The sequence below is a fragment of the Aulonocara sp. 'chitande type north' Nkhata Bay genome, linkage group LG1 (assembly GCF_057382095.1).
Source record: "Aulonocara sp. 'chitande type north' Nkhata Bay isolate Kocher_YH1m ecotype deep benthic linkage group LG1, A_spYH_male_GT1.1, whole genome shotgun sequence".
In the NCBI taxonomy this organism is placed as follows: domain Eukaryota; kingdom Metazoa; phylum Chordata; class Actinopteri; order Cichliformes; family Cichlidae; genus Aulonocara; species Aulonocara sp. 'chitande type north' Nkhata Bay.
In genome coordinates, this window is record NC_141344.1 from 41,987,994 (window position 1) to 42,009,158 (window position 21,165).

Here is a 21,165-nt window from a genome sequence, read left to right on the forward strand (position 1 = left end):
CACATTCTGGCCGGTGCTTCCGCTGTTCTGTGTTGCATTTACATAAAAGTTAAACTGTAATCAGAGTAAATATCACCATTCACTAAAATGAAACCCGAGGCCCAGATCTGACAAACCTCCATAACCTTTGCAAATTAATTCCTTCTGACTTCAGATTGTGTTAATGTCTGTTTGGGCTATGGCAGTTTTTCCAGCTGATCAAAAATGTAAAATTCATTTAAAATGTAAAGGTATGCAAAAGTTTCAGCCTCTGTTAGTGTTCAGTGACCTCCTTGGCCTGCAGAGTCTCAGTCTTGCACCATTTTTAAGATCCCTGCAGATTTCGAGGAACTCTAAAGATTTTAATTTGTGTTTGTAGGAATAGTTGCTGCATTTTAAGGTTTTACTGGGATCATTGTCCTGTAGAAGCTCTTCTCTCCTTCATATTCTTAACTTGCTGTTTGACATTTGCAACAAGAATTTATTTTTTCATGGAATCTCTTCTTACTTCTGATTATGCAGTATTTCCACTTGCTCTGGTTGCCATATAAAAAACAGGAAAGGTAAACACTTTGATGATTGTGGATAAAGAAATCATTTTTAACATCAACATTTTTCAGAAGCTTTGAGCATTACTGAAGACAGGCCTGAAGAGTCTGAAATGTTATCAAGCTTACTTCATGAGCCAATGATTGCTGAATTTTAAATATCATTACAATAACAATATTACATCCTCATTTATCCAAATACCATCTAATTCCTGTCTATTTGTTGCCTAGTTAATAAGATAACATAACATGAACTGCACGTCTATGCAGGCAGGCTCTATCTCTATCACTGAATCTGTCTACACAGCTTCTGTCACTAGATGGCAGACTAGAATATGAACTCTTCTCTTTAAAGCATGCAGGGGACACTGGGATTTATGCACTCAGGAAGTCACAAAAACGTTTGCATTGTTATCATTCCAATTTTAACATTATGGAGTGTCTGAGTACAGACCTTGTGATTGTGTGGGTGGTGCGAGGCCTTTAAATTTTGTCAGTGAAAACAAACGTGTGATTTATGCTGCTGTTTTTCAAGATGTGCCTTCATTGCTGATATGGGCAAGTATTCCATTAAAACCATAAACAATTTATCATCATGATTAACTGCCATTTACTACATCACTTATTCGATTTAGCATCACAGGGTTATTTATGGTCAATTGAGTTATGAAATAAATAAACTGTGCTAAGTGAAATGAAAACAACAACAAAAGTCTAAATAGAAAAACTGTTTATAAGAAAGCATCTATCAAAGCAAAGTGCCAAAATGCACCAAAGTATAACGATATGCTCGACAGTATCAGTACCTTTCTCTCTCAGTGCATTTATATGCCATTGCTGCATGTAAATGAGTGTCTTCCCTCTCCTTCAGTTTCTACTTTTTGTGTGCATTTGTCGTCTCTTTATACTTTTCTTTTGTCTTTTCCACCTCAGCCCTGATCATTCCTGTCAAACAGTTGGTAACCCGATCTGGTTCTTAGGGAATCATCTTCCTTTTTCTTTAAATAAACGTCTTTTGCTATATAAATCTTCTTCTGATGAGTATTTCTGTGATTTAAATAAATTAAACTGGTTTAAAGTGAACTAATTCGAACAGATTTGCAGTGCTCCCAGGCCTGAAAAGGTTCTCAGCAGTATTCTGATTACTGTCCTGGCATAAATCTGTGTGTATTTCTGTGGCATAAAAAAGAAAAGAAAAGAAAAACCCATTCAACGGATCCACTAAGTTCCCTAAATGTTCCCTAGAATGTTAGCTTTTAAAGGAAAAAATTGTTGGTGAATATTGGTTTGCTTGTTAACAGGCAATGGAAAGCGGCTTTACATTACAGAGTAATGTAGTGGGTTGACTGGGGGACATTGGAGAAGTATGGCTACTGATGGTGCTGCTTGTTTTGCTGAAAGAAACCTCAGGACGATAAGCCATGTCTGCACCCCAAGGAGCTCTGGCCAAACACATCCACACTTTCAAAATAGAAAGGGACAGAAAATCCTCTTCAGAGAGAAAATGCATAATAGACAATTCTACTCATCTCATTCAAAACTGGAAGTGAAGTTGATTAGATTATGACTTTGAATACATGCACAAGCAACATGTGCAGTCATAATCTTGTATCTTCTCATACATGTATTCAAAGTAGCGCTGAGTCAGTAAAAATGTTTTAGTGCCTTTTCACTTACACTGCTACATGAGTGGAACAGGATTGGATCTTAATCTGCTTTACAAAAAGTACATTTTATTACCTGTAAGAAATGCATCGAACTCTTGAATCAAAGCTAAACCATCAACAGCTGTGTAAAGGACCCAACACACCGTGTTTCCGTTTTGCTTTTATTGCATGCACAGTTATATTTTTCTCCTGGCTCAACACACACAGCAGCCGACTTTCCAGTCAGACAGTTTTTTAAGATGTTTTTTTTAACAGTGTGGCTCAACTACAGCCAGCTTGAAGGCCTGTGGTAGATAGCTGATTATTAGAGAGAGGTTGATCATATTTAAGACTGAATGTTACTGTGACTGAAGTTAACTTAAAAGATCAATTGGAGAAAAAGACTAATATCCAGTCAGCTGTGCACTCTCCTTGTAACAACTGGAGACTGTAACAACTGTAACTGTAACTGATTAGCTGCATTATCCATTATCACCACATATGTAACACTGACACTGTAAGGCTTGACATATCGTATTTTTGGATGTTCCAAAAGAAAAAAAAAAGAAAAAAAAAAAAAAAAAAAAAGAGCTCAGCTGAAGACAACATTTTAATCCAGAGCAAAAGCTGCATGTAAGGCTTACTACTAAGCTTACTAGTGGATAATTAAAAGCTGTAATTAACCCTGTTAAGTGTCTTTATTTCCTTCATGTATCACAAATTTGGCAATCAGACCTGCCTAATATTGTGTTGGTCCTCCTCTTGCTGCCAAAACACCCCTAACCTGTCGAGACACGGCCTCCATTAGACCCTTGAAGATATGCTGTGGTATCCGGCACCAAGATGTTAGCAACAGATTCTACAAGTCAAGTAAGTTGCGATGTGGGGCCTCCATAGATCAGACTTGTTTGTCCAGCATATCGCACAGATGTTCAGTTGGATTGAGACCTTGGAGGCCTTTGGGCAGAGGCCTCACTCTTTGGGTGGCGTGTTGCCCTAAAACACGTAAAAAATATCTCTAAACGCTTTTTCAGTTCAGAGTTAAACTAACTTCAAAACAAATACGGATGAAGACATATTGAAAACCCTAAAACTGGCTTTGGAAAGTCCAGTCTGCTCCTGAGTTTCACAAACGATACTTTCGACCCAGAGCAGTCTGCCACGATAGGTGTGGACTTGCAATCGATGGAAATAAAGCTAAGCTCGCCGTATGGGACACAGCTGGACAAGAATGGTTTTGCACTCCGAAAGAAGCCTCATGTTTGTGGTGGGTGTTTTAAATTAACCACATGGAGTATGAGTGTCAGGGCTCTGTGTGCGGGCAGGCAGAGATGAGGATCCAAATGCAGGACTCGAACACAGAATTGAAACTCAAAAACCTCAGCTTTATTGCTGGCAGGAAAACAAACATGAAGTGATGATGGAACACTGAGACCAAGGACACACAGGCACAATCTGATGGTACGACGCGACACCGAGCATGGGAAAACACAGGGCTTATATACACAGGGTAGTAACGGGGGAATCGGCAACAGGAGGGAGACACAGCTGGGAGAGATCAGGGCTAACGAGACAGGGGGAACAAAGCTGCACATACTAACATCAGACAGGAACAAGAACCTTCAAAGTAAAACAGGAAACAAAACACACTTTACTAAGACACAGACTAGACAGAGACAGACTTGACACTGACCAAAGGCTACTAAATGATAATCATAATCACAACAGTATCAGATCATAAATCATAATATAGAAAAACACCAAGATAACTGAAACACCAAGTACCAGAGAAACAAAGGAAAATCCATGATGCAAAAGTACCAAAACATAATGAACTCAAAATACTGGGTCCAACGGACCCAGAACCGTGACAGTACCCCCCCTCTAAGGGCTGACTCCCGACAGCCCCAAAAAAAAAAAAAAGCACAACAAAGCACCAGGCCAGGGCGGGCGGAGGGGGTCCAGGATGGAGGGACAGAGCCCAAACAAAAAACAAGGAGCACCAGAGTCCAAAAAACGCAGGAAAGCATATCAAAAACAAAACGAAACCAGAGCTCACCAAGAGTCCACAAAAAGTTCAGGGGGCCGACCGTGCACACGGCAACGGCGGCGACGGGCGAACAGTTCTGGAGGCCGACCGTGCACACGGCAACGGCGGCGACGGGCGAACAGTTCCGGAGGCCGACCACTTGGAAGGCAGTGGCGGCCACTGAGCAGGTTCGGAGGGCGGCTGCGATGCCAGCAGCGGCGACAAACCCTTTCCGGAGGCCGTCCCCGAAGGCCATAATGCCACCTTAGAGGCCCGGAAAACGGCCGGCAGAGGTGAGGCGGAACGGGTCGAGCTGGCTCTGACGGCGGCGTGGCAACCACAGGACCAGACGAGGCAGGACCAGGCGTGGATGAAGACACGGAGGCCGGACCAGGCGTGGATGAAGACACGGAGGCGGAACCTGACGGCAGCGGGACGGCTGCGGAACCTGACGGCAGCGGGACGGCTGCAGGCGGTGATGTGGAAGTCGCGGGGGATGAGTCAGCAGGTGACGGCTGAACAGACCTCCCCGGACTGTCAGCAGATGTGAGGATGTGCTGGCTGGGTCCTCCAGGACCCTCAGCTAACGAGGCGTGGTGCTGGGTGGGCTCCTCGGGCCCTCCAGCAGACGTGGCATGAGGCCGGACGGGCGACTCGGGCCCTCCAGCAGACGTGGCATGAGGCCGGACGGGCGACTCGGGCCCTCCAGCAGACGAGGCATGAGGCCGGACGGGCGACTCGGGCCCTCCAGCTGATGAAGCATGACACCGGCTGGGTTCTCCCAAACCCCCAGCTGACGAGGCATGACACCGGCTGGGTTCACCCGAACCCCCAGCAGACGAAACCTGAGGCTGGCTGGGTTCTCCCGAACCCCCAGCTGACGAAACTTGAGGCTGGACGGGCTCCTCGGGCCCTCCAGCTGGAGTAGATGCAGGGCCAGAGGCAATAGGGACCCCTGACTGAGGGTGGAGATGAGAGGCTGATTTAGCAGAAGACAAAGCTAACGATTCCTGCACTAGCTGCGCTACTGACTGGGCCATGGACCGTAATAAAGTCTGCAAAAAGTCTGATTGAGGTAGCGACTGAGCCATGGATAACTGAACTTGAGGTGATAGTAGTGGTGGTGGAGTTGGTGACTGGGCTACAGACGGCTGCTGACCAGGTGACACGGAAAACTGAGCTGAAGGTGGCTGCTGATCGGAAAACTGAGCTGAAGGTGGCTGCTGATCGGAAAACTGAGCTGAAGGTGGCTGCTGATCGGAAAACTGAGCTGAAGGTGGCTGCTGATCGGAAAACTGAGCTGAAGGTGGCTGCTGATCGGAAAACTGAGCTGAAGGTGGCTGCTGATCGGAAAACTGAGCTGGGAACTGCCATAAAGGTTGTAGTGATGGTGGTTGTGATGGTGACTGAGCTAATCCTCCTGAGCCTTCTGAACACGACAAAAACTGCTGGAAGGGCTCACCTGAGCCTCCAGCTGACACAGGAACGGGTGCCGGCACCAGCTGAACACCAAACCCTTCCACCCAAGGAACTGAAATGGGTGGAGGGGAACGCTGGGACCGAGCTACCCTAGGAGCAGAAACAGGAGGAGCGAGAAGCTCAGGAATGGTCTCAAAATGCCCAATATTGCCAACTGGGTCTGGGCATATAGTCTTAGCAGAGTGGGCAACCTCAGAAACATTCAACCGGGACACAGAACAGTCCCTGGGAAGAGCCACGGTCTTAATAGACTGTAGAGAGGTGCAACTAGAGTCCTTAAATGTCCTTGGGGAACAGACAGCCCCTTCCTTCAGAGAGCCTGAGTTACAGCCTGCAATTTCTGTCCCTACCAACTGCCTGCGCCCTTGCTGAAAAGTACATGGTTGAAAGGCTGGCTTAGAAACATTAACCACCCCCCTTTCAGCTGACTTGAAAACAGAACTTGAAGCCTCCGGAAATTTCACAGCAGTTCGAACATTTCTCCCCCCAGATTTAAGTGGAGTAGTCTTATTCATTTTAACACTAGGTTCAGATTGGGCAGAATGAAAACAGGTTCTTAAATCCTCAGAGCAGGGGTTCACAGGGTTAACAAACACAGACTCAACTACCTTTAAGTTAGTGGATTTAGATTCACTTGAATGGCAGGTAGTCTTCAGAATCTTAGGGGTGGATTTATTGTTTGTTATGTTCATGAGTTCAGGAGGTGCATGAGATAGACAGTCTTTGTTGCTCACCACTGCTGACTGTCCAGAGGAAGCGGAGCGACGGCTGCGTGAGCGTCGCTCACTCTGGGAAGAGGGAGATAAGCCAGACTGCGAATCCTCCTGCAGACCGGGCCGAAAGTCTTTCGGTGGGCCGGGCTGGGACGAAGAGGCGGGAAGTTTGTGTAGCTCCGATCGTGGAAGTCCCAAAAACAAAGCAAAGGATTGCAGTGGAGTAAGCCCAGTGTCTTCCACCACATAATCCTTCTTTCGTCGCTACTTGCCCCTCCTGCAGGGCCTGAATTCTGAGAGCAGCGGTGGAGTGACACCAGAAAACGGAGGAGCTACTGCCGTCGAGGGAGAGCGCTTGGCCCCTCGCATCCCTGACGGAACAGCTGATGGAACGGCAGTAGCCATCGCAGTTTGGAAGCTGCGGGGCCCACCCAGAGCCAAACGAGACCCATCGAATGGTGACTCGTGCTCCCAGGCACACCTAGCCCCCTGCCTCTCCCTCTCCTTGAGGAAGGTGGAGACTGCGGGTCGCCGATACCATACGGAGTCTGCTGGATCCATTACTGGTCGCGTCGTTCTGTCAGGGCTCTGTGTGCGGGTAGGCAGAGATGAGGATCCAAATGCAGGACTCGAACACAGAATTGAAACTCAAAAACCTCAGCTTTATTGCTGGCAGGAAAACAAACATGAAGTGATGATGGAACACTGAGACCAAGGACACACAGGCACAATCTGACGCGACACCGAGCATGGGAAAACACAGGGCTTATATACACAGGGTAGTAACGGGGGAATCGGCAACAGGAGGGAGACACAGCTGGGAGAGATCAGGGCTAACGAGACAGGGGGAACAAAGCTGCACATACTAACATCAGACAGGAACAAGAACCTTCAAAGTAAAACAGGAAACAAAACACACTTTACTAAGACACAGACTAGACAGAGACAGACTTGACACTGACCAAAGGCTACTAAATGATAATCATAATCACAACAGTATCAGATCATAAATCATAATATAGAAAAACACCAAGATAACTGAAACACCAAGTACCAGAGAAACATAAAGGAAAATCCATGATGCAAAAGTACCAAAACATAATGAACTCAAAATACTGGGTCCAACGGACCCAGAACCGTGACAATGAGTCTGTCATCTGAGCATGTGTGGTTTGAATTTATCAGTAGTGGCTCAGCTGTACTTTAACACTTCAGGTTCAGCATGGACCACCTTGTTGGTAAGAATTGTAGCCTCTCAAGTTTGAATCTAATAAATTAATTGAAGGCTCCTTAATCTTTTCTTACAGGCTGTAAAACTCACCCTTTATATAGCTGCAGAGCACAAAATACGCTGCTATACATATATTAGGATGCCGTATTAAACACATACTATAGCACTGGGATTGAGGATTATGGTGGAATACATCCAGGCTAATGCAGGTTTTCATTTCAATGCACACGAGAACACTGAATTCTCCAAAATATGACATTATACAATGACACCCCAACCCTCATCAGTTACTGACATCAGTTTGTCTTTTCTGTTCATTCATGTGTTGTCTGTTTTTCTATGATGCTGATTCTCTGCTTCAGATCATTTAGAGGTCTTGAAGCCAATTTCCCGTGTGTATTTCTCTTGACGAGAAAATGCGATAGAAAAGTTGTAAACTTTGTCTTGCAGGATTTCCTACAACTGAACCCATCTCTGCCTTTGCATTTGGATGGTAGCTTCCAGAGTTACGAGTGTAAAGTTTACAGTACCAAGCACTCTTGCAATAAAATGTATCGTTTTATGCACTTGAGCGCATAGTTTGTGTTTTTACTATTAAACTTTGGCCTCGTGAAGTAGTCAGACTCGAACGTCAAGGAAGGTGGTAGGGAAGCAGACTACACAGACATTTCAGATTTCCAGAGGTGAGCAATTTATTTACAGTTAATTTAATGTGTAACTTAACAAACTTCCCCCCAAATCAACTCAATTAACAAACCTCAACAGACCATGGATCTGGTAACGCAGCTCACCTCTCCTCTCTGCTGCATCTGGTGTCGTGGTTTTAGGCAAGGATTCAAGCGACCCCTTGTAGAGCACTCAAACTCCGACCTTTATTGTCTACTTCCTGTTTCAGAACCCCCTTTCACAATAAAACAGGTTATGCTCAAACAGATTACACCACATCCTCCTTTCGCTGAAAACATCAAACTTACAAGAACATTTACCGCATATATGAAAACTGTACTTTTTTTTTCTTAGAACCTTTCATAGAAACTTTTCTTTCTCTTCAACCTTTTTTTCCCTTTACTTTTAAACCCATGTTTTTCTTCTTTGTTTTTTTTATTTTCACAAGTCCAGTCTTTGTGGTTTTTTGACAACCCTGCCAGCCCTAGTTCTGACAGGACCTGGGTCTTCTGTCTTAGGAGTCAGAGTTGTAGTCGCCGATAGGTTTGAAGCAGGCAGGGCGTTCTCTGTTGGACTGACAGGCGTAATTGGGGTTTGTAACTTTGGTGTGGCATCTGGCAATGGCTGGAGGTGATGCCTATTTCTCCTGATGGCTCCTGAAGGGGTCTCAACAATGTATGAGCGGGGTGTGGAGTGAGAGGAGATGACAGTCCCTTCACGCCTAGCGTCTGTAATCCACACTGGTTGTCCCGGTGAGAGTGGAGGAAGTTCTGTCACACGATGTCTCCTGTTGTACGCAACACTGTCCTTCATCACTCTCTCTCTCGCTTTTGTCAACACTGTAGCCTTGCTGGGCAGGCTGGGATTGAGCAAAGAAGGAAGCTGGGGAACTGACGTGCGCAGTCTTCGTCCCATTAGTAGTTGCGCAGGGCTATATCCATTAGCCAATGGGGTTGCTCTGTAAGCTAGAAGTGCAAGATATGGGTCTTTTGCTTTCTTTAGCAGACTTTGCACAGTTTGGACATGACGCTCAGCCTCACCATTGCTTTGTGCAAATCTTGGACTGCTTGTTACATGTCTGAACCTATAAGCTGCTGCAAAGTCTTTGAACTGTTGGCTTGAAAACTGAGGTCCATTGTCACTGCAGAGAAACTCTGGAATCCCATGTCTGGAAAAGATTGATTTTAGATGCACTATAACATCCTCCGATCTTGTGGGAGTAAGTTTGGCTATTTCCACAAATTTAGAGTAGTAGTCCACCAGAAGCACATAGTTGCTGTTGTTAAACGTAAAAAGGTCTGCTCCAACTTTTTGCCATGGTCTCTCAGGGAGTTGGCTTGGCATTAAAGGTTGCACTGGGTTGGTACGCTCTTTGATGCATATGGTGCAGCTTTTCACAAGTTCATTTATTTGCCCACTCAGACCAGGCCACCATACTGTCTCCCTGGCTCTCCCTCTGCATCTCGACATTCCCTGATGTCCCTCGTGTAGGGCAATGAGGACAGAGTGGCGCATAGCAGTAGGGATCACTAGTCTGGTGCCTTTCAGTAGCAGATTGTCGTGTACCGTTAAGGTGTGTCTGTGTGGCCAATATGCTTTAATTGGGCCTATGAGATGGCTGTATTCTGGCCAGCTGCTCTGACAAAAAGCCATGACATCTGAGCATATGCTGTCGGTTTTAAGCTGTTCCTTTAACTGTGTGACGTATGTCGAGGTAGCAGGCATGCATTTGACTATTTCATCCACATATATATTCGTGCCATCCAGTAGTTCAGCTGTACCCTTAGAATCGGGGTCTTGGTTAACGGGTGCACGTGACAGCGCATCTGCTGTGAGGAGTGCTTTGCCTGGAGTGTGTGAGATGGTGTAACTGTACCTCATGAGCCTTAGGCGGAACCGTTGGATTCTGGGTGGAAGCTCGGTTAGAGCTTGCTGTCCTAGCAGGCTGACGAGTGGCTTGTGGTCAGTCTCTAAGGAGAAGTGTCTCCCGATGAGAAAATCTTTGAATCTTTCACAACCCCATGTTAGTCCAAGCGCCTCCTTCTCCACCTGTGCATACCTCTGTTCTGTTTCCGTTAAAGAACGAGATGCATATGCAACAGGTCTCCATTGCTCTCCTTCTTTTTGAAATAGGACTGCTCCCAGGCCATAGGAGGAAGCATCTGCAGACAGTTTTAATTCTTTGTTTGGGTCATAGAGTGACTGGGTCAGAGAGACTGGCTTTAAATAGGGCCATCAATTTCTCTCCAATTGCCCAGCTAGTACCACTCACTCAAACTGAGGGATCTAAAACTCTACACAGATGATCTAAAAACACAAAACCTCTACACCAGGGGTGTCAAACTCAAATACACAGTGGGCCAAAATTCAAAACTGGAACAAAGTCGCGGGCTAACATTAATATTTATTGAAATATATTTATTCCTCCAGATATAAGAATGAATCTTTTCTTATGGACTCAAACAAGTTTTGCTGAAAAACTGAATATGGAACAAACAAAGCTTAATACTAAACAATATATATATATTAGCTGTATGATACCAGTAGGCCAGCTCTAATAGTAATTTGGTATGGCTGTAAGTAGGCTGCGGGCCAAATTTGGCCCGCGGGCCATAGTTTGACACCTATGCTCTACACACTTCTAATATGCACATTTACACAACTAAATGGCAGTATTAATGAAAGGAAAAACATTCAACAAATCTCTCTAAAACTTAACACAAACAAAAGGAAGCATCTCTATGGAAAAAGAAACCCCTCCACTTGGTTTGACCAGCAGGACTTTAAAATGAGGAAATGCAGGGTGGGCGGTTCCCCACACCTGACCCTCATGAAGACTGAAAAGACAAACAAAGTAAGTATGAACAAATGACTTAATGTGTAACATAATAAAATATAAAGAAACATGTAACTGAGTATTTAGCTCAATTTGCAGAATGTTTGATTTGCTGGCAACAAAACGCTTACACAAACAAACCCGGGACAGTGAGTGAAGCAATGTTACTTGACAAATAGCAAATCATAGCAAATACATAGAAACAGAATAATGTGTACAATGTGCAAAAAAAGGTAAACACATATGGGACAAATGGAGAGCATTGCAACTGCTCCTCTGCTTTGTCACCCCCCCCCCCCCCCCCCCCCCCCCCAAGGCACTCACTCCTCCATGGAACGCGACAGAAAATCGGCCACCACATTCTTGTGCCCTGGTCTATACTGGATCCTAAAGCGAAATGGCTGTAGGGACAGATACCATCTAGTGATTCTGGCATTAGAGTCTTTCATTCTGTTCATCATTGTAATGCACGATGGTCAGTTTCCAAAACAAACTCATCACCCATGAGATAGTACTTCAATGTATCCAGAGCCCATTTTATTGCCAGTGCCTCTTTCTCAATAGTGGAATATTTCATTTCCCTAGGAAAGAGCTTACGGCTTATATACACCACTGGTCGTTTATCCTCACCCTCACCCTGCAGCAACACTGCTCCAAGTCCTTCTCCGGAAGCATCCGTCTGCAAAGTGAATGGCTGGGTAAAATCCGGGCACTGCAAAACAGGTTCACTACACAAACAGTGTTTAAGATCAACAAAAGCAGCATCACACTTGGCAGTCCGTTTAACTTTTGTGGGGCTGGATTTACGAGTAAGGTCACTAAGGACCGCAGCTCTGGCAGAGAAGTTGGGAATGAAGCGGCGATACCACCCCGCCAAACCCAAAAACGATTTCACTTTCCGTTTGGTTGTAGGAGGTGAGTAGGCTCAATCAGTTCTTCTACTCTTGGCATCGGATAAGCATCAAAAGCAGAAACAGCATTGAGTTTAGAGAAATCCACACAAAATCTCTGTTTAGAGTCATTTTTCTTTGGCACTAGCACCACTGGACTACACCACTCACCTCTAGATGGCTCAATGACTCCCATGTCAAGCATGTCTTCCACCTCTTGTTTTAATGCTGGCATCAGCTTTGCAGGAACCCATGAGGTGGTGCCTCTAATAGGTTTTTGATTGGGACAGTGTCGTATCTCATGTTGGATGAGATTGGTGCAACCTGGTTTGGTGCTAAAAAAGATCAGCAGGCATAATTGCTTTCAACTCTTTCTGTTTTTTTGAAATAAGATGACTCAAATCAGGAACTGGCTGTTGACCTGCTAAAGAAGGAAAGAACAGCTCCCGTGGTTCCTCCTCTTCGACCACGGCACGAGCCCAACACTCTAGCGAAGGCGCTGGCCAATCAAACCATTCTTTCAACAAATTTACATGAAATATTTGATGCTTCTTGCGACGCTCAGGCATGTACAGTTCATAGGTAACTGGACCCACTTTCCTACTGATCATATACGGTCCCTGCCACTTGGCAAGGAGACTGTTCTCAGATGATGGAAGAAGCAGCAAAACCTTTTGTCCCTCTTGAAAAATCCTCCTACGAGCTGCTTTGTCATAACTCTGCTTCTGACGTTGTTGGACACCAACCAGATGAGTATCCGGTTGTTCAGTGATGACATGACGAATCCTACTTCCGGGCCTAAAGTAGTCTGCGTTTAATATGGCTTTTGTGTTGTTAACATGTTTAATGTTTTGTATTTTCTTCTATTTGATCTCAAAAAGCTCCTAAAACAGTCAGTGATCACTGTTGACCTCCCTCGGCTTTTATTACCGCTAATCATTTATTTAAGCTCAGTTTTTAAAACCTTAGGATGTAACTACAGCCCAGCCCATGCTGCAGTATATGAATGACTAACCTCGTATTGTGGATGGATTATCTCAGTTGTTCTCCTGGCTGAAGTTTGGTCCTTTTACAGCATCCTGCCATGCAATTACATTTGTTCCTGACCACCGAGAACACTCACGTTAACTTTTATCGAGTGGAAAAAAAGTTAGCTTGTTTATATTATGCTAACATAGCTGTGTCGCTAGCGGTCACGTAGCACATCATTATATACCAGCTAGCCCAACTTCAGTAACCCTACAAACGTCACTGCTGTTTAGTTTTCTGTCTTCATTTATGTTGGAAGTGATAACAGAGCTGTACGTTTTAATTTGTTTCCAAACCCCCGCAGTCAGGACATGCTATATTGTATTTAGATAGAAGCTAGCGAGCTAACTCCCTGCTAACTTCTAACTCCGTTAAATGTCATAAATTCCGTTTTCATGGATGCCTGGATGTTAAACTCAATTGTTACACCTGGTAGAGCAGAACGCTGATCATTTTATTAAAGATGAAAGACTTTAGACAGTTTTTCAACTCTCAGTAATGCCATAGTGATCGTTTGATATATGGACCTGCAGCGGAGTTTAGGTCCAGACACGGCTAGTGACGTCAGCCTGAACAACCGGATTGGCCAGCTCTTGGAGCTCCTCAAGCTTATCTCTCATTTTCAGTACATATGAAAGAACATTGCATTGTTTTCTGGGATTTGGAGCCTCCCAAGCCTCTTTCAACACATCAATGGGACCCCGGACAGCGTGGCCATACAAGAGCTGGAAAGGAGAAAACCCTGTTGAAGCTTGAGGTACCTCTCTATAGGCAAAGAGCAAGAAAGGAAGACACTGGTCCCAATCCGCTCCTGTATCTTTCACAAACTTCCTCAACATAGCTTTAAGGGATTTTGTGAAACGTTCAACAAGGCCATCTGTTTGTGGGTGGTAGGGAGTTGTCTTGATACCTTTGATCCCCAGCAATCTATAGACTTCTCTCATGAAGTTAGATGTAAAGTTGGACCCTTGGTCAGTAATGATTTTTTTTGGGAGGCCTACCCTCAAGAACATTTGTATTAAGCAGTTGGCAATCTGACGAGCTTTAACCTTAAATAAGGGGAAAGCCTCAGGATATCTTGTAGCGTATTCACACACTACCAAAATACACCTGTGCCCTGCGCTGCTCCTCTCTAATGGGCCTATGATGTCCATCGCAACACGGGAGAATGGGATGTCTACAACTGGCATAGGGATCAGGGGAGCCCTCTCACCTTTCCTTCCTGGTGTTGTTAACTGACACTCGGGACAAGACTTGCACAGTGTCTGTAAACTGCTGTGGCCAGTAAAATCTAGTTGACATACGAGAGAAGGTTTTGGCTTGACCCAGGTGTCCTGCCCAAGGGACTGAGTGGGCCAACTGCACTACTGTGGATCTTAAACTCTTAGGCACAACCAACTGGTCTCCAACCCTACTGCGGCGATATAATAGCTCACCCTTTAGGAAAAATAGCTCTCTGCCTCTCTCAGTGACCTCTGTTGCGTTTGTGACACTTTTTGAAAACAGGGGAGCTAAAGATGGATCCTCTCTTTGAAGCTGAGCTATTTCACCAGGTACGACTGGTAATTCGTCACATTGTGTCACTGGAACTGGTTCAGTGAACTTTGTCCCCCTCACCTTACCCTGTTGCCTCTGGGCTCTGCTCTTTCTTATGCGACCCTGACTTGATCCTTCAAAATCAGGAACATCACTGTTAGCGAATGGAAATTCACCCCAACCTAAACCTTCTTCTGCGTGATGCTTATGTTTTGACCTGGTGACTTCTACCATGGACTCAGCTGCAACACTTGGGTTGATTTCCTCTCCCCTGGCTATCAGACCTCGCAAAATGGGAAGATCACGGCCCAACAAACCTGATATGGCAGTTTACTCATAACTCCCACTGAAACTAAATACAGCTTGCCGTCAATCTGAATATTAATGTTGGCAATTGGGTAATCCACATCATTACCGTGAACACACCAAACTTTTACCTTGCCGCAAAACGTAGCATCCCTGGGAAGACATTCCTGCCTAACCAAGGTACGGCTACTTCCTGAATCCAGAAGAGCCACACATGGCTTTTCCTCAATAAAAACGCATGTGGTGCGCTCATGCTGAGAAGAGGGCGCTAAAGACTCAACTTCATCTTCCTGACCTTCGACACCCCTTGAAGAAAAACACATATATGTTTTACTAACAGTCTGACTTGGACAATCTGCCCTAAAGTGACCTGTTTGACCACAAGAGTGACACACTAAAGGCCCACGTTGCTTGGTTTCCCTAGCCCGACTACTAGTGGAATTATGGGAGCCCTGCCTGAAATTCCTAGTTTTTTGACTGTTCCCACTCTCCGTCCTACCTACTATTACTGGGGCTAATTGTTTGGGACTTGCATAGCTCTTTAGTGGCCGACGGGCTGCAAGAAAAGCGTCAGCCAGCTCTGCTGCTTGCTTAGACGTGGTTGGGTTATGCTCCTTTATCCACGTGCGCAGTTCAGGATTGAGAACTCTCAGGAACTGCTCTAAAACAATGACACCACCAATTTCATCTTTGGACTTGTCTTTTGGAACTATCCACTTATCATACAGTTCTTTCAAGCGTGTCCTTAACTCTTTAGGTGTCTCGCCATCGCCCAACGTAGTGGAGGGAAATCTGAGTCTGTAAGTCTCTGCACATATTTCAAACTTTTCAAGAACAGCTTTCTTCACCTTTACATTGTCCATAATCTCATCAATGTCCATGGCTACAAAAGCAGCTCGTGCCTTACCAGTGAGAAGTGGAGCAAGATGTAGTGCCCAATCCTCGTGTGGCCACTGGCACCCGCTTGCAATCCTCTCAAAAGTTGTTAGGTAATGCTCAATGTCTTTGTCCTCGTTATAAGGCTGCATTTTAGGCCCTTTCCAAGCTGGTGGTCTTGTTAAGGAGGCAGACTGAGTTGCTGTTGTGGCCTCCATGACGCTAGATTGTAGCTGAGGCATTGTTGGATGCTCCGCAGTAGGCCTCAAATGCGTCTCTGTGTCAGCTGTTGCACCTTCCAACAGCAGCTGGTGCTCTCGACGTTCTGATTGCACTTGGAGCTGAGTGAACTGGTGCTGAATTTTCCACCAGCGATCTTCCTGCCGCTGCTTCTCCAGTTCCCATCGGGCCTCTCTGTCACTTTGTTGCCTCATAAAACCACGCAGGAGGTTAGAAAGTTCAGCAAGGTTATGCGGTTCAATACCTTGCTCTACTTCCTCTAGCTGATTGAACACTGGAGGCTCCTCACTTGCAGAGTCCATTGGCACTTGGTGCTTTTTTGGTCTAGCTCCTTTCTGCATTGCTGCTACCTACTGGCCTGGAGCCACTGCTGCCACCATTTGTGAAGTAGTCAGACTCGAACGTCAAGGAAGGTGGTAGGGAAGCAGACTACACAGACATTTCAGATTTCCAGAGGTGAGCAATTTATTTACAGTGAACTTAATTTAATGTGTAACTTAACAGAACTTTCCCCCAAATCAACTCAATTAACAAAACTCAACAGACCATGGATCTGGTAACGCAGCTCACCTCTCCTCTCTGCTGCATCTGGTAGAGACTGGCTTTAAATAGGGCCATCAATTTCCCTCCAATTGCCCAGCTAGTACCACTCACACTGTATCACACTGCCCACACTATATTTTACCATAGTGTATCATGGTGCCAGGCACACACCCACCCTGGCCATCCATGTGATGTAAAAGAAAATGTGCTTTATCCGACAGGGCCACCTTGGATAGAGGTCTGACAGAGGTTAGCATGAACACCCTGACTGGTCTGCAGCTCTTTAGCCCCTATTGCAATAGACTGTGATACACTGTGTATTCTGACACCTTTCTGTCAGAACCGAAATGAACTGTTTTCAGCAATTTGAGCTACACTAGAAACACAGGAGCTAGCTATACTAGCTCATCTATTGGATCGGACCACAAGGGCCAGTCTTCATTGCCCACGTGCATTATCGAGCCTTGGCCATCCGTGACCCTGTTCCTGGTTGACCACCGTTCCATCCTTGGACCACTTTTGATAGATACTAACCACTGCAGACTGCAGTTGCGGGATCCAGTAGTCTAGACCAGCGGTCCCCAACCCCTGAGCCATTGGTACCGGGCCGCGAGAGTTGAGGCTCGGGTGTGAAATTTATGGTTTTCAGGGTTTTTATTATTAACTCGGTTTCCCTGGGTCTTTTCCCGTGTTACAGTTGTGTGTCTTATTTTGAAAGAAATATTTACATGTTACCATAGCGACCAGAGAGCATTGTGGGGCAGAGAGGAGGACGTTACGCTGAATGTTGTGGGTGCATTTCAGGAGGACGCTGCTAATAAAGTTACACAATTACACAGTGAATTCACGTTTATTATTATATTTACAAAATACCACAGTTTTTGTCTTGGTCGTATCATTTTATTTTGTTGTATTTATCTGTGACACGTTAAAGGCTGGTCTGTGAAAATATTGTCTGACATTAAACCGGTCTGTGGTGCAAAAAAGGTTGGGGACCGCTGGTCTAGACATCACAGTTTGGCCTTTTGTCAAACTTGCTCAAATCTTTACGCTTGCCCATTTTTTTTTGTTTATAATACATCAACTTTGAGGACAAAATGCTCACTTGCTCCCTAATGAATCCCACCTACTAATATAGATGCTATGATGAAGCCTGTTAGAGGCCTTAATGCTATGCCTGATTGGTCTATATTAAATGTGTGTAAGGAGCGTGACTGAGACTGTCTCCATCACTTCTTAGATCTCAACTAGAGATGGACCGATACCACTTTTTTATGTCCGATACCGATATCATAAATTTGGATATCTGCCGATACCGATATGAATCCGATATAGTGTTTTTTAATCAATAAAATTGTTCTGCATTTTGTATAAGTTCATACTCAAGTTTAAAACAACAACAACACTAAAGCTATTCTGTTATACCTGTATGCAAAAAAAAATTTCATAGTTCAGCAATACTGATCAATCTAATAAACTTAAACCTGCTCCATCCTCCCTATTCTGGTATTTTAAAGAGTACTTAGCATAAATATTAAGCAACCTAACTAATAAGGTTCCAACTCCCAGTAACAAAAAAAAAAAAAAAATAAATAGGGAACCACCCCTCACGCTCCACCTCATGATGCTTAATCGACGTAATCAACCTTAATTTGATGCAGTGTGAAAAAAAAATGCACAGAAATGAATTATTTTTCAAGAAATATTAAATAGATTCAACATCTTTCTTCAACAGAGCTGCAGACTGCACAGATGGTACCTTCCCAAAGGAAAAAGTACTGTAGCTTACTAGGGTATATATATTAGACTTAACAGTTACTATATACAGTAATTGACTTCTATTCATTTTACATCAGATTAAAACTTTGGGTGTAAGATTCAGATAATTATTTATTAAAAGCTCGACATTTTAAATGAGAATAAGAAAGAAAAGTATGTCTTTGTGCCCCCTTTTCCCAGTTAATGCCCTATCGGCCCCCCTGGCTAAACTTTGCTAGATCCGCCCCTGCACAGTTACCAGCGTCAGCTACGTAGAAAAAGATCCTCGAGTAGAAAGTAATATTAAATACATTCTAACAACAGCTTATCAAGCTTAAACGTGCTGCTGTTGTTCAGCCGCTGGTTTCCTCTTTCTGGTGCAAAGTGGGCCAAAAACAAACCAGAGAGACGATCAGCTGATCATTGATCAGTTTCATGATTGAAGTAGCAGCAGGACAGAGAGAGAGGCAGTCGCTCCATATATCGTTTGTTAAGCTTAACATGGGAATGCTTTACAAACATTCAGAGATGGACTTACACACTTGCTTTACTTCTCTCGGGATAACTCTGTCAGAGATGAAATGCCGGGTTGGTAGCGAAGCTCCAAATGCTCAACCAGACCTGGCACGTCACAGCCGCTCTATCACGTGATGCATACTGCTCCGACGTGCTAACGTTCTGAGGTGAGTTACGCCGTGTCACAAGTTTTGTGAGGTGCTTTCGTGATATTTAATGGATCGGATTACATTTTTTATTTCTCTCTGATATCCGATCCAGTAATTTAGGTCAGTATCGGACCGATACCGATACGTAATATCGGATCGGTCCATCTCTAATCTCAACTGGCCTTTTTTAGATGATCACTGGAAAAAGTGAGTTTCTATATTTCAGTAGGGCCATATAGTGTAGAGCAGGGGTGTCAAACATCCGGGGTAGTTTCATATGTCAGTTGTTAATGGCCCATCGGTATGTGGGAGCCGAATCTTCAGCCCTTCTGAGAATCCATGCAGGCAGGTGTGGCACACCATGCAGCCAATCACAGTTTTATTTTTCAGCCATTTGCCATTGTGGAGGACAAAAGGTTTCAAAACTTGTCCAGGCCTTAAACCCGATGTATGTAAGTTCAGTATTGAATATTACATACAATAAACTATATCCAAAGTGTCTTTGACTGGCAGAGATACAGAAATGTCTACATGTAGCACAGAACCATGGCTCAGTGTGAGTGAGTCTCACAGGCCTGAATGTGCACTTGAACCCATTTATAGTTCTTAACTTGTTTGATCTGGTGCTCACCACAAACAGGCACAAGCAGAAATGTTGGACTTTTACCTGTATTTTCACAAGTTTTACAGTTTTTCCTACTCATAAAAACCTCACGGTAATAAACAGTTATCCTGTTGATCCCCAATGCCTGAAAGGGAGAACATGTGGTTTACGTAATGTACCGCCAGATCTGTTAGTAAAAACATAGAATTGTGTGGTATCCACAGAAACGTCCAAAACTCTTATAAGACCACAAAACAATTTCAAGAACCACTAACGGCTAAAACTACAAATGATTAAAGAGCAGGTAAAAAAAATTCCACGAAGCATGGATCGTTCACCTGAGGGCACGTACACGGACATACTGTCAAACGCTGAAAGCCGACATCTTACAGATTGTGAAACTGCGGGTTTCGTTACTCTTGGACCAAAACTCAACTTATTACACACCAGTCTACTGTTGTCGGCCTGTTTCTTTATTTTCATTTTTTAATTTTTTCCCCCAAAATGACCTCTGACAAGAAAGCCTAATTTCGGCTATGCAATACCGAAGAAATATCAACTGTCAAACATTTACCCCAAATTACAAAACGACCCTCTGTAACATTATGAAAAACCGAAACGTTTCTGTTTTTCACTTTCTGCTATAGAAATGTCTGTTTTTTATGACTAAGAAAAACAAACAAACTGGACAGTATGGATAATGAGCTACCAGGACTTTTTCTGTAATTTTACACATTTATTTCTTACAATTTACGTCCAAAGGGTCGTGCTGACAGATTTCTTCCTTTGTCACAGTTAAATATGTAACTTCTTTACACTGACAGAAAGGAGAGTTTCACTGCTCCCGCCTGCTTAAGATCAAAGTGGGCTGTGGGTCTGCGATTTAAAATCAGTTTGACACCCTGGTGTAGAGCTTTTAACACCTCTAGAAACAAATAGGATTTCGATAATATTAACAAAAAGGCAGAAATTGCCTGGAAAGTAGAAATTAATTCCTGTATTTTACCGAGGTCTGCAGTTTAATTCAGCGTTACCACCCAATCATATCTCCACTTCCTTTACATTGTGTGATAAAGGTACTGTGTTATTATTGATGGAGCTACAACGATCTGTTGATCATCCCTGACCTAGAACATGGCAGTGCGGGAGAAAATGAACTCCTTTTTAACAGGAAGACAATTTCAGGAGAACTGGGCTAGTGGTGGTTATCTGCTGTGAGCAGTTAGGGTGTGTGAGGGGAAAGAGAAACCAAAACAAATGAGCACAGAGGCCATGAAAATTAAACAAGATGAGCCACAAACTACTGCAGAGAGGAGACAAAATGTTATGTTTTATGTACTTGCCCCACAACATGGATACACGCGTGTAATGCCATGTCATATATACATACTGCATTTTTATATGTGAATGTCAGATTGATCAAAGCTTATTATACAGTACAGACAATCATAAACTTTACATTTAGGGGATCGGGTTTCCCCTTACGGTGGACTTTAACCATGTGTACAGCACATACTGTAGTATACTTTATTAAGTCCTGTATAAAACCACAGGACATCGGATAAAAGTAGGTTGACTCAGAATCAAACGT